Below are 11,134 nucleotides of genomic sequence, written 5' to 3'. Positions count from 1 at the left end.
TTTTCTTTTTGTTCCATTTTCTTGGGGCTAGCGTTATGGCTAGAACCTCTCCTCGAGGAAGTCAGTCGGGGAACCCGACCGATGATTCCCGATCGACCCCGAAGGTGGAGGTTTCTTCACTTTTGGGGCCGAACATCGAACGGTTTAGGGAGCAGTATAGTATCTCGGAGCAGTTCGGACTTTTCGCCCCTGGGGTTGAGGGTCGGGTTAACAACTCGCCTTCGGGCCAGGTGGCCTTTTATGTTAAGGACCTTTGGACAGGTCTTCGCTTTTCGATTCCGGAGTTCGTCCGGAATGTCTTGGATTATTACGGGCTTTGCCCGACGCAACTGGCGCCAAACTCAGTCCGGTTGATAATCAGCTTTGCTTTGTTGTGTCGGCTCTTGCCGACCTTTCCTCGCATCTCTCTCTTTCAGGCATTCTTTGTCCTCTGATCCCATCCGAAAGCCCGAGGGTGGTGGTTTTTCAATCCTCGGAAGGATCTTTCGTTCATTATCGGTCTTCCATCATCGATCCATGGGTGGAAGAATCAATTTTTCTTTGCTTCTTCTTCGCTACCCTAGGGGTTTCCTTCTCACTGGGGTGACCCTCAAACTCAGCCGAACGAAAACAGTCGGATGGAGGCTGGAGACCGAGAGGACTTTCACCGACTGAAGGACGTGTCGGTGCCGAAGCAGAGAGAGCTCATCATCGAGCAAGCTCTGTACAATGTCGGTCTGAGTTCGGTTCTCCGTTTAGGTACAGTTCGGTCTGTCGGTCGTCTTTTGACTTTTTCATCCATTTTCGGACTTGTGCTAATTTTTTATTGAAATTGCAGAAATGCCGCTGAGAGTAAGACTGACAGATGTCGATATTCGGCCACATGCAGCAAGGAAGAGACCGGCACCCGGGGCCGGACCCTCGTGGCCACCCAAGAGGCCCCGACATCATCCCCGATTGTCGTTGCGAGGGCGGCTGCGCAGCCCGACACCGAACGAGCGTCAGACTTTGAATCGGTCATCGTCCTATCGGCACCGACGGTGCCACCTGAGGTGCCATCCGAGGAAGGGGCGACAGAGGGGGCAGCCGAAGGAGTGTCGGTGCCCCCGCCTATGGAAAAGGTTCGGGTCGAAGCACGTGAGCCCGAACGACCCACGACAGCTCCCGTCGCACCCTCAGGAGGAACTCAGTCGAGTTCAAGCTTCCCATCCTTCTCCGATCTTCGAGTCTGGGTGACTGATCGGGGGAAGGCTCCGATGGCGCCAGCGAACGACACAAGGTCGGCGGACCGCGTTGCATCATCCGACGTTCGGATTTTCGAAGGAGCGTCGGCCCTGGCCAACCATAATTTGGCCAGGAGGTTGTGTCAGGCAACCATTCTCCCGACCGATCGGGAGCTCTTGAAGAGTCGGCCAGTATCCGAGATGCTCTCCTCCTTTTACCCGACCATGATCCCGATGAGTTCTTCTTCCTTTTCTTTCTTCTTCATTATTGTTTTCATCATTTTATTTTTCTGACGACCGGCCTTCCATTTGCAGCTGATCTACAACATGTCCGAGTTGGAGGCCGGGTACCGGAGGTTTGGTGATGTCTGGGTGGCTTGGAAGAATAGGGCCGAAACCGTTGAAACCGAGAAGGTGACGCTGGTGGACCAGTTGAAGTTGTCGGTCGACCGCGAGGCTAGGCTCGAGGAGAAGATTTCCCGACTCACCAATGGCCTAGCCGCCTCGGAGGCCGAACTTCAGTCGGCCCGCGAGCAGGTCCAGCGCAAGACCCGTTCTGTTCACTGGCTGTGGCGTGAGCGGGACGGCTGCATCAGAGAGCTCGAGGCCGAGCACGAACAACTTTGGATTAGCCTGGAGAATCTGGCTAAGGTCGAGGAGAACCTGTCCTTCACCCAAGCCGACGCTGACATAGCAAAAGCCGAGGCGGAGTCGGCTAAAGAGGCGCTGGGCCGGGCGGTGGAGGACTTCCGCGGCTCGGACGAGTACCGGGAGGAGCTTCTCGAGAGTGACTTCGCCTCCTACCGGGTGGGGTATGAGGATGCCCGGGATGCAATTCAGAGTCTGCACCCGGAGCTCGACCTGAGCAGCATCATCCCTTCGGGGTCAGAGGACCAGGCCGCAGAGGAGGAGGCCGACCCAATGCCGGAGGATCCGACGGCTGCGGAGGAGGCCAACCCTGGGTTGGTGGAACGAGCTGCCGAAGGTGAGGTGGCTCCAACCTCCGGTCCCTCTCCGACCCAAGCGGGTATACCGATTGCTCCCAAACTATTTTTGGTGCAGGAAGTCGATTCCGACGAATAGTCGAAGTGTCTGCCCCATTGTCTTTGTATTTTTTGTTTTTTGTTTCATCTTGGATATTTGTAATCGGGCTTTGGCCCAATTTTGTAAGTCTAATTTCAACTAAATAAAATCAAAAACTTTTCAAACTTTTCTCCGCATGCGGTTCAAAGTGTATGTCTCGTCGAGCCATCCTCGAGAGTATAGGTCGTAGCTCCGACATTCCTTGTTAGGATATTTGGTAGGACCCAGCGTAGTTGATCAAGGTAGTCAGTAGCGCGCGTCATGCTAAGGGCAAAGCAAGCCCCGATCGCAGGCTGGCATCCTGACTATCGTACAGGTCACATAGGATCCGATGGTCGAGAGTCGTCCCAACTGTAGGTCGAGCGTGCACGTCGAGTCGGGTGTCGGCCAATCTCCGAACGTGGCATGTCGACACGATCATTCCATAGAATCTGATAGTCAAATAGTGTCCGACGTATTCGGATAGGATAACGATGACAAGTCAAATATCTGTTGTCCGACCTTTGGTCGGGCGTATACGTCACGATGTATGATAAACGGTGGCAAGCCGAATATTCTTCGATCGATCGTGACCAAGTCGGTATGTCGCAAGTGCGACGTAGCTTGTTGACATGATCATGCCGTAGAATCTGATAGTCGAGTCATGTCCGACGTATTCAGATAGGATAACGATGACAAGTCGAATATCTATTGTCCGGTCCTTGGTCGGGCGTATACGTCGCGATGTATGATAAATGATGGCAAGCTGAATATCTTTCAATCGATCGTGACCAAGTCGGTATGTCGCAAGTGCGATTGCGGTCGTCTTGGTGTTTTGCCCTTCTTAGTCGAAGCTAAGTCAGCAAGTTAGCCAGCCGCATTGATCGAGAGTCGACTGTGGAAGGAGCGCGGCGTCAACTTAGAGAGGTTTCATCGCCAGCACTGGCCTTCCGTTAGTGTAGACAGAATGGTTCTCGTAAGAGTCCGATATGCCATCGACGATCGGGCCGTAGGTTTCCAACGAAACGTCGGGGCCCAAGTCGGGGCGTCGAGGCTCGTACTTCTGGCAAGGGCCAACCCTCGATAGAGAGCCGAACTTTGTAGACTCTGGGACTTTAAAATTGAGTTGTATTCCGAACAAGGGCATACAGAACTCACTGATGATACAATTTCAAGTTGTCAGCATTTCAAGTCTGGGGAATAGCCGTCCCTTCCAGGGTCTCAAGTGGATAGGCACCCGACCTGCAAGTATCCACTATCTTGTAGGGTTTTTCTCAGTTCGGGGACAGTTTTCCTTGATCCTGGGGCTTCGAGACTTCCGCCTTCCTGGGGCTTCGAGACTTCTGCCTTCTTTAAAATCAGGTCTCCAGGTCTGAAGAACTTTGGCTTAACTTTAGCATTGTAGTATTGGGCCACTCTTTGTCAGTAGGAAGCCATGCGGAGTTGAGCCTCGCGTCGGAGTTCGGGTAGGAGGTCCAAGTCAACTCTTCGACACTCGGAGTTGCCTGGTTCACAGTATTGCTTAACTCTAGTCGATGGTAGTCCGATCTCTAGTGGGATCATTGCCTCCATCCCATAGGCCAAATTGAAAGAAGTTTTCCCAATCAGGACACGGGGTGTCGTTCGGTACGCCCACATGACCGAGTGCAATTCCTCGACCCAGAGGCCTTTGGCTTCATTCAGTCGAGTCTTCAATCCATGCAGAATGGTCTGATTGGTCACTTCAACTTCTCCGTTGGACTATGGATGCCCGACCGAGGTCAGCTTATGCATGATATGAAATCTCGCATAGAACTCTCTGAAGTCATGGTTGTCGAACTTGTTGCTCCTTGGATTGATTTTGATGATTACAAAGCATTTGAAGAGGTTACTAATAATTTTCGCTTGAAAAAGACTTATTGCATTTCAGGGGCAAAATCATAATTTTACCAAACCATGATTTGAAAGCATCAAGTGCTAGAACAAAAGATTTATGATCCATTAGTGAAAATTTTATAGTTTTTGGACATGTATTTTAAAAGATATTCATGATTGAAAATTTGAGTCGACCCCATGAGTCGACTCATGGCACAAAGAACTGATTGGCACATAGATTTTTTGGCTGGCACAGTCGGTGAGTCGATCCCATGGGTCGACCTCCAGGCATGAGTCGACCCATGAGTCGACCTCTGCTGTTTTTAGGCCAAAATTACAGAACCATTATTTTCTGCTGTTTTTCACAGAGGTCGACCCCATGAGTCGACCCATGAGTATGAGTCGACCCATGAGTCGACCCCTGTGACGGGAAAGTTCCACAATGGCTAGTTTTTAACCTGTTTTAAGTATATTTAATACTCATTTAATATGGGCTAACGGTTCTATTTCAGCCCAGATTGCTCTCCACCATTCTTTAAAGATATAAAAGGGACTAAAAGGTGGGAATCAAAGAAGAAGAGAGATTTTTGAAGAGAGGATTTCAAGCATATTTTTCAGCCCTAAGCAAGAGCTCACTCAAAGCATTCAAGAAGCTTTTAATTCAAGCTCACCAACTCCTCAAGTACTTATTCAAGTCTCCAACCACCTTGAGAAAATCGAAAAGAGCCTTCTTCTCTTTGAGTAAAGTGTATTTAAAGCCTCATTTGCTCATTAAAGGAGCTTCTTTTGTATTTTCTGTGCTATTAATTATAACACTCTTTTTGAGTTATTATTTTTATTTTGGAAGGATTCTAAAATAAGGGAAGGTTGATCCGAACCGTGAATCAGATTGTATTGAGTTGGCTTGTACCCGAAAAATAAGTGGACTAGCTTGGGATAGCTAGAGTCAGAGGTTCCGATGAGTGTATTCAAGTTGAATACTAGTTAGTGGATTGGAATTCTCAAGTAGGAGTTTGGAGAGTGGATGTAGGTACAAGGTTGGCATCGAACCACTATAAATCTTCTTGTTTGTGTTGTGCCTAATTGCTCTTCTTTAGAACTTATTTATTCTCTTGCTTTCTTGCATTTAACCATTAGCCTTGAATCAACTATACTCTCCTTATTTATCTAGCTATTGTTAAATAATTTTTATAAGATATAAATTAAGGTTAAAATTTTTAGAAATCCAATTCACCCCCCCTCTTGGGTTGCATAGCTGGGCAATAAGTGGTATCAGAGCCCGGTGCTCTAGCCCTACTTTGATCTAACCAATCAAAGAGCTAAAGATCTATGGCAACTCAAATTGACACTTCTCTAACCGAGGGGCAGTCCACTAACCGACCTCCACTTTTCAATGGGTCAAACTATACCTATTGGAAAGCTCGGATGAAAATCTTCATTCAAGCACTCGACTATGATATGTGGAGTATCATAGTAAACGGCTCTCACACACCCACTAAAATTATTGATGGTGTGGAATCAGCTAAATCCAAAAAAGAGTGGAATGAGGTTGATAAGAAAATGACCCAACTAAATGCTAAAGCTATGAATGTTTGGTACTGTGCTCTTGATGCTAATGAATTTAATCACATTTCAACTTGCTTGTCTGCTAAAGAAATATGGAATATATTAGAAGTAACCCATGAAGAAACTAATCAAGTAAAGGAGTCCAAAATTAACATGCTCATGCATAAATATGAATTTTTTAAAATGGAGCATGATGAGTCTATAACTGAAATGTTTACTCGCTTTACTGATATTATAAATGGTTTAAAGAGTCTTGGTAAGTCCTATTCTAACAGTGAGCTTGTAAGAAAGATTCTCAGATCCTTACCAAGAACTTGGGAAGCCAAAGTGACCGCTATCCAAGAAGCCAAAGATCTAAACATCCTACCCTTGGAAGAGCTTCTTGGATCATTGATGATACATGAGCTGAGCATGAAACAACATCAAGAGGAAGAAGTCAAAAAGAAGAGAACAATCGTCCTCAAATCCACAGCTCAACTAGATGAAGAAACTGATGACACCGAAAATGAAGAGCAGGATGAAGAGATTGCACTCATTACCAGAAGGTTCAAAAAATTTTTGAGGAAAAGGAAACAAGGAATGAGGAAGAGGCCACTCATAAAAGGGAAACATAGCAAAAAAAAAGATAAAGACCAACTCCTTATCTGCTATGAATGCAAGAAACCGGGATATTTCAAGTCTGAATGCCCACAACTGAAGAAGGATCTCAAGAAGTACAAGAAGAAGGCCATGATGGCCACTTAGAGTGGAAGTGATGACTCAAGCTCCGAAGAGAAAGACTCAACTGAACAAGCCAACTTGTGCCTTATGGCATATAAAAATGAGATAATTTTTGAAACTCCTAGTGACTTTACCTTTGAAGAACTTAATGAAGCTTTTTATGATTTAATTGATGAACTAAAGAAACTATGGGTAAAAAATAAAGATCTAAAATCAAAAAATAAATCTTTGCTGAAACAAAATGAGAGTATTTCAATTGAAAAATCCATCCTGCTTCAAGAAAATTAAAATTTAAAGAATAAAATTGCCAAGCTAAAACTGATAGTTAAAAAATTCACCTTGAGTCTAATAAACTTAATATGATTCTTGAAAATCAAAAGGCCGTGTATGATAAGGCTGGACTTGGATATAACCCCTTGAAGAAATAAAAGTATCTGAAAAACATCTATGTAAACTCTTCAAGTAACAAATTTTTTAATATTACTTGCTTCAAATGTAGTAGAGTAGGACACAAGTCATACACTTATTTCTCTAACAAATCTGTAAACTCAAATGTAAAGAAAATATGGGTTCCAAAAGGAACCATTATGACTAACCTAAAAGGACCCAAGAAAGCTTGGGTACCTAAAGCAAAAACTTGACTTTTGCCTGCAGGTGTGTCTAGCATCCCAAGGAGAAAATAGAAAATGGTATCTTGATAGCGGATGCTCGAGACACATGACTGGTGATGAATTCCAATTCATCACACTTGATGCTAAGAATGGAGGGATGGTCACTTTTGGAGACAATGGTAAAAGAAAGATCATCGATATAGGTAACATTGGTATCACTTCCTCCAAGTACATTGAAAATATTTTGTTAGTAGATGGTTTAAAGCATAATTTACTAAGCATTAGTCAATTTTGTGATAAAGGATATAAAGTTATTTTTGAATCTTCTGTTTGCATTGTAACTAGTCCTATTAATGAAGGTATTAAATTTGTTGGACATAGACATGGTAATGTTTATATGGTAGATTTGAATGATCTATCCAAGATAAACATGCAATGCCTAGTATCATTGAATGCCAAGATTAATGAGACTAGTTGGCTTTAGTATCGTAGGCTTGCACATATTAGCATGCATTCACTTTCAAAACTCATTAAGATGGAATTGGTTCTTGGTTTGTCAAAATTGAATTTTGAAAAGGATAGAATCTGTGATGCATGCCAACTAGGTAAACAAACAAAAGTTTTATTTAAATCTAAAAATATTGTTTCAACCTCTAGACCTTTAGAGCTATTGCACATTGATTTATTTGGACCTACTAGAACTACTAGTCTAGAAGGAAAACGATATGGTTTTGTAATTATTGATGATTTCTCTCGTTTTACATGATTTTTCTTTTTGGCACACAAGGATGAAATTTTTCAAGTTTTCTCTAAATTTTTTTGAAAAGTCACAAATGAGAAAGGATTTTCAATTCAAAATATTCGAAGTGATCATGGAACCGAATTTGAAAATCAAGACTTTGAAAAAATTTATGATGAAAAAAGAATAGGCCATAATTTTTCTGCACCTAGGACACCCCAACAAAATGGTGTAGTAGAAAGAAAAAATAGAATCCTAGAAGAAATGGCCCGTACCATGCTATGTGAAAGTAACCTTCCAAGATACTTTTGGGCGAAAGCTATTAACACAGCATGTTACATATTAAATCGTGCTTTAATTAGATAAATTTTAAAGAAAACCCCTTATGAGCTTTAGAAAGGAAGAAAACCTAATATTGCATATTTTCATATTTTTGGCTGTCGATATTTTGTGTTAAACAATGGTAAAGAAAGACTTGAAAAATTTGATGCAAAATCCGATGAAGCAATCTTTCTTGGTTACTCCTCCTCTAGTAAAGCTTTTAGAGTTTTCAATAAAAGAACCTTAGTAGTAGATGAGTCAATATATGTTGTCTTTGATGAATCTAACGATCTTCCTTCAAGAAAAAATGAAGGGTTGATGATGCAGATCCTCTTATAGAAGGAATGAAGGAGATCACTCTGAAAGATTCAACAATTCAAGATGATAAGGAACATGAAGACAAACAGGATGAGGGAGGTGAAGAACAACAAGAATAACCTCAAGGTACAAATGACCTACCCAAAGAATGAAGGTATGTTCACAATCATCCTAAGGAGCTAATTATTGGTGATCCTATGCATGGGGTAAGAACTCGTTCTTCACTTAAAGATGCATTCAATCATTTTGCTTTTGTCTCTCATTTTGAACCTAAAATCATTGAAGAAGCTGAAAAAGATTATAATTGGATTAATGCAATGCAAGAAGAACTTAATCAATTTGAAAGAAATAATGTATGGACTTTAGTATCAAGACCTAAAAATTATTCAATAATTGGTACAAAATGGGTTTTTAGGAATAAATTAGATGAACATGGAAATGTAATAAGAAATAAAGCAAGATTGGTTGCTGAAGGTTATAATCAAGAAGAAGAAATTGATTTTGATGAGACCTTTGCACCTGTTGCTAGACTAGAAGCAATTAGACTTCTACTTGCATATGCTTGCTTTATGAAATTTAAATTATTCCAAATGGATGTCAAAAGTGCCTTTTTGAATCGATATATTGCTGAAGAAGTCTATGTAGAACAACCTCCAGGTTTTGAAAATTATGCTTTTTCTAATCATGTTTTTAAATTAAATAAAGCTCTATATGGTTTGAAACAAGCACCCAGGGTTTGGTATGAAAGGCTAAGCAAATTTTTACTTAATAATGATTTTTCAAAAGGTAATGTAGACACAACCCTTTTCATTAAAAGAAATCAAGATGATATATTAGTTATACAAATATATGTTGATAACATTATCTTTGGGTCTACTAATGAATCTCTTTGTCAAGATTTTGCAAAGCTCATGCAGGGAGAGTTCGAGATGAGCATGATGGAAGAACTTACATTCTTCCTCGGACTCCAAATCAAACAAACAAAAGAAGGAATCTCCATCACCCAAAGTAAGTACACAAGAAAATTACTTAAAAGATTTGGAATGGAGAACTCCAAAGCATTTGGCACACCCATGAGCCCTTCATGCAAGCTTGACAAGGATGAAGAAGGTAAAAGTGTAGACTTAAAATTTTATAGAGGTATGATTGGCTCTCTACTGTATTTAACTGCTAGTAGACCTGATATTATGTTTAGTGTCTGTCTTTGTGCTCGATTTCAATCTAATCCTAAAGAATCTCACTTGAATGCTGTTAAAAGAATCCTTAGATATTTGAATGGTACTCAAACTCTAGGATTATGGTACTCTAAGGACTCATTAATTGATTTAATATGATATTCAGATGCTGATTTTGCTGGATGTAGATTAGATAGAAAAAGTACTAGTGGAACTTGCCAATTTCTTGGAGTTAACCTAATCTCCTGGTTTAGCAAGAAACAAAATTCGGTAGCACTGTCTATGGCCGACGCCGAATACATTGCAGCCGAAAGTTGTTGTGCTCAAATCTTATGGATTAAGCAATAACTCGAAGATTTTGGTATCAAACTTAATGAAACTCCCATAAGATGTGATAACACTAGTGCTATAAATCTTACTAAAAATCTAATTCAGCATTCTAGGTCCAAACATATTGAAATCAGGCATCATTTCATAAGAGAACATGTTCATAATAAAGATATAATTCTTGACTATATTTGTACTGAAAAATAATTAGCCGACATCTTTACAAAGGTCCTAAGTGAAGATAGATTCTGTGAAATTAGGAGAGAACTAGGAATCCTTGATCCATCTGCTTAAATGTCTCTCCAATCCCAAGGGATCAATGTCAAAAACTCTTTGAACTTAATTCTCACCATTTTTCTTGGGCTTAAAAGCTCAAAATTATCATTCTCATAATTGATCATTGAGCAAATATCCTTCTCCTAAAGTTTCGAATTTTTTGGAAATTGTCTCATCATTTTTTTGAGTTTCAATGTGCCATGAGTCGACCCCTAGGGTCGACCCAAAGGCAAACTTGAAATTTTTTGGCTAAAATCCCATGGGCTCTTTCTTTTTGTTGAAAACCCGTCTTTTGAGCCGACCCATTCCACCATCTTCTTCTTCTCTCCAAGCCATAGGTCCCCTTTCCTTCTTCTCCAAACCCAAGTCCTTCCCCCAAGACTCTTCTCCCATCACCCCTTACACCTCAAATCGACCCTTAGGAATCAAGCTCTTCCCCTTCTCCACCCTTGTTTGGAGCGGATTGAGCGTGCCCTAGATTCTACCCTTCTCTTCCAAATCGGGGTATCACTCCTTCAAAAATCCCTATCCTTCCACTAGAAACTCTTCATCTCACCCTCACATTTGCTCTTCCAAGCTCCGTGATAGTCTCATCAGCGCAAATGGCTCCGAAAATGAAGCTCCCACAAAGAAGAAAGTCGGTCCGCGAGTTGGAAGAAGGCGTGCACAGGAAGAGACAGGCAACCCATACCTCATCAGCTTCAATCCCTGCTTCGGCATCTGCTCCAGCTTCTTCTCGATCTCCATTAAGCTCCAGTAAGATTTTCTTATCTGATAGAAAGGTAGAATCCAGAAAAAATATAGATTTTAGATTTTTTGAAAAAGAGGGGTTCTCTATCGGTTCAAAAATTAAAGATCAAGGTTGGAAATTCTACTGCTCACTTAAAGAAATTACCTATGTGGATTTGGTTAGAGAATTTTATCTGAACTTGAGCTATAGCAATGGAACAGTAAGATCCACTG

Source organism: Elaeis guineensis, chromosome 6, assembly GCF_000442705.2.
Source record: "Elaeis guineensis isolate ETL-2024a chromosome 6, EG11, whole genome shotgun sequence".
NCBI lineage: Eukaryota > Viridiplantae > Streptophyta > Magnoliopsida > Arecales > Arecaceae > Elaeis > Elaeis guineensis.
This window is presented reverse-complemented; position numbering follows the sequence as displayed.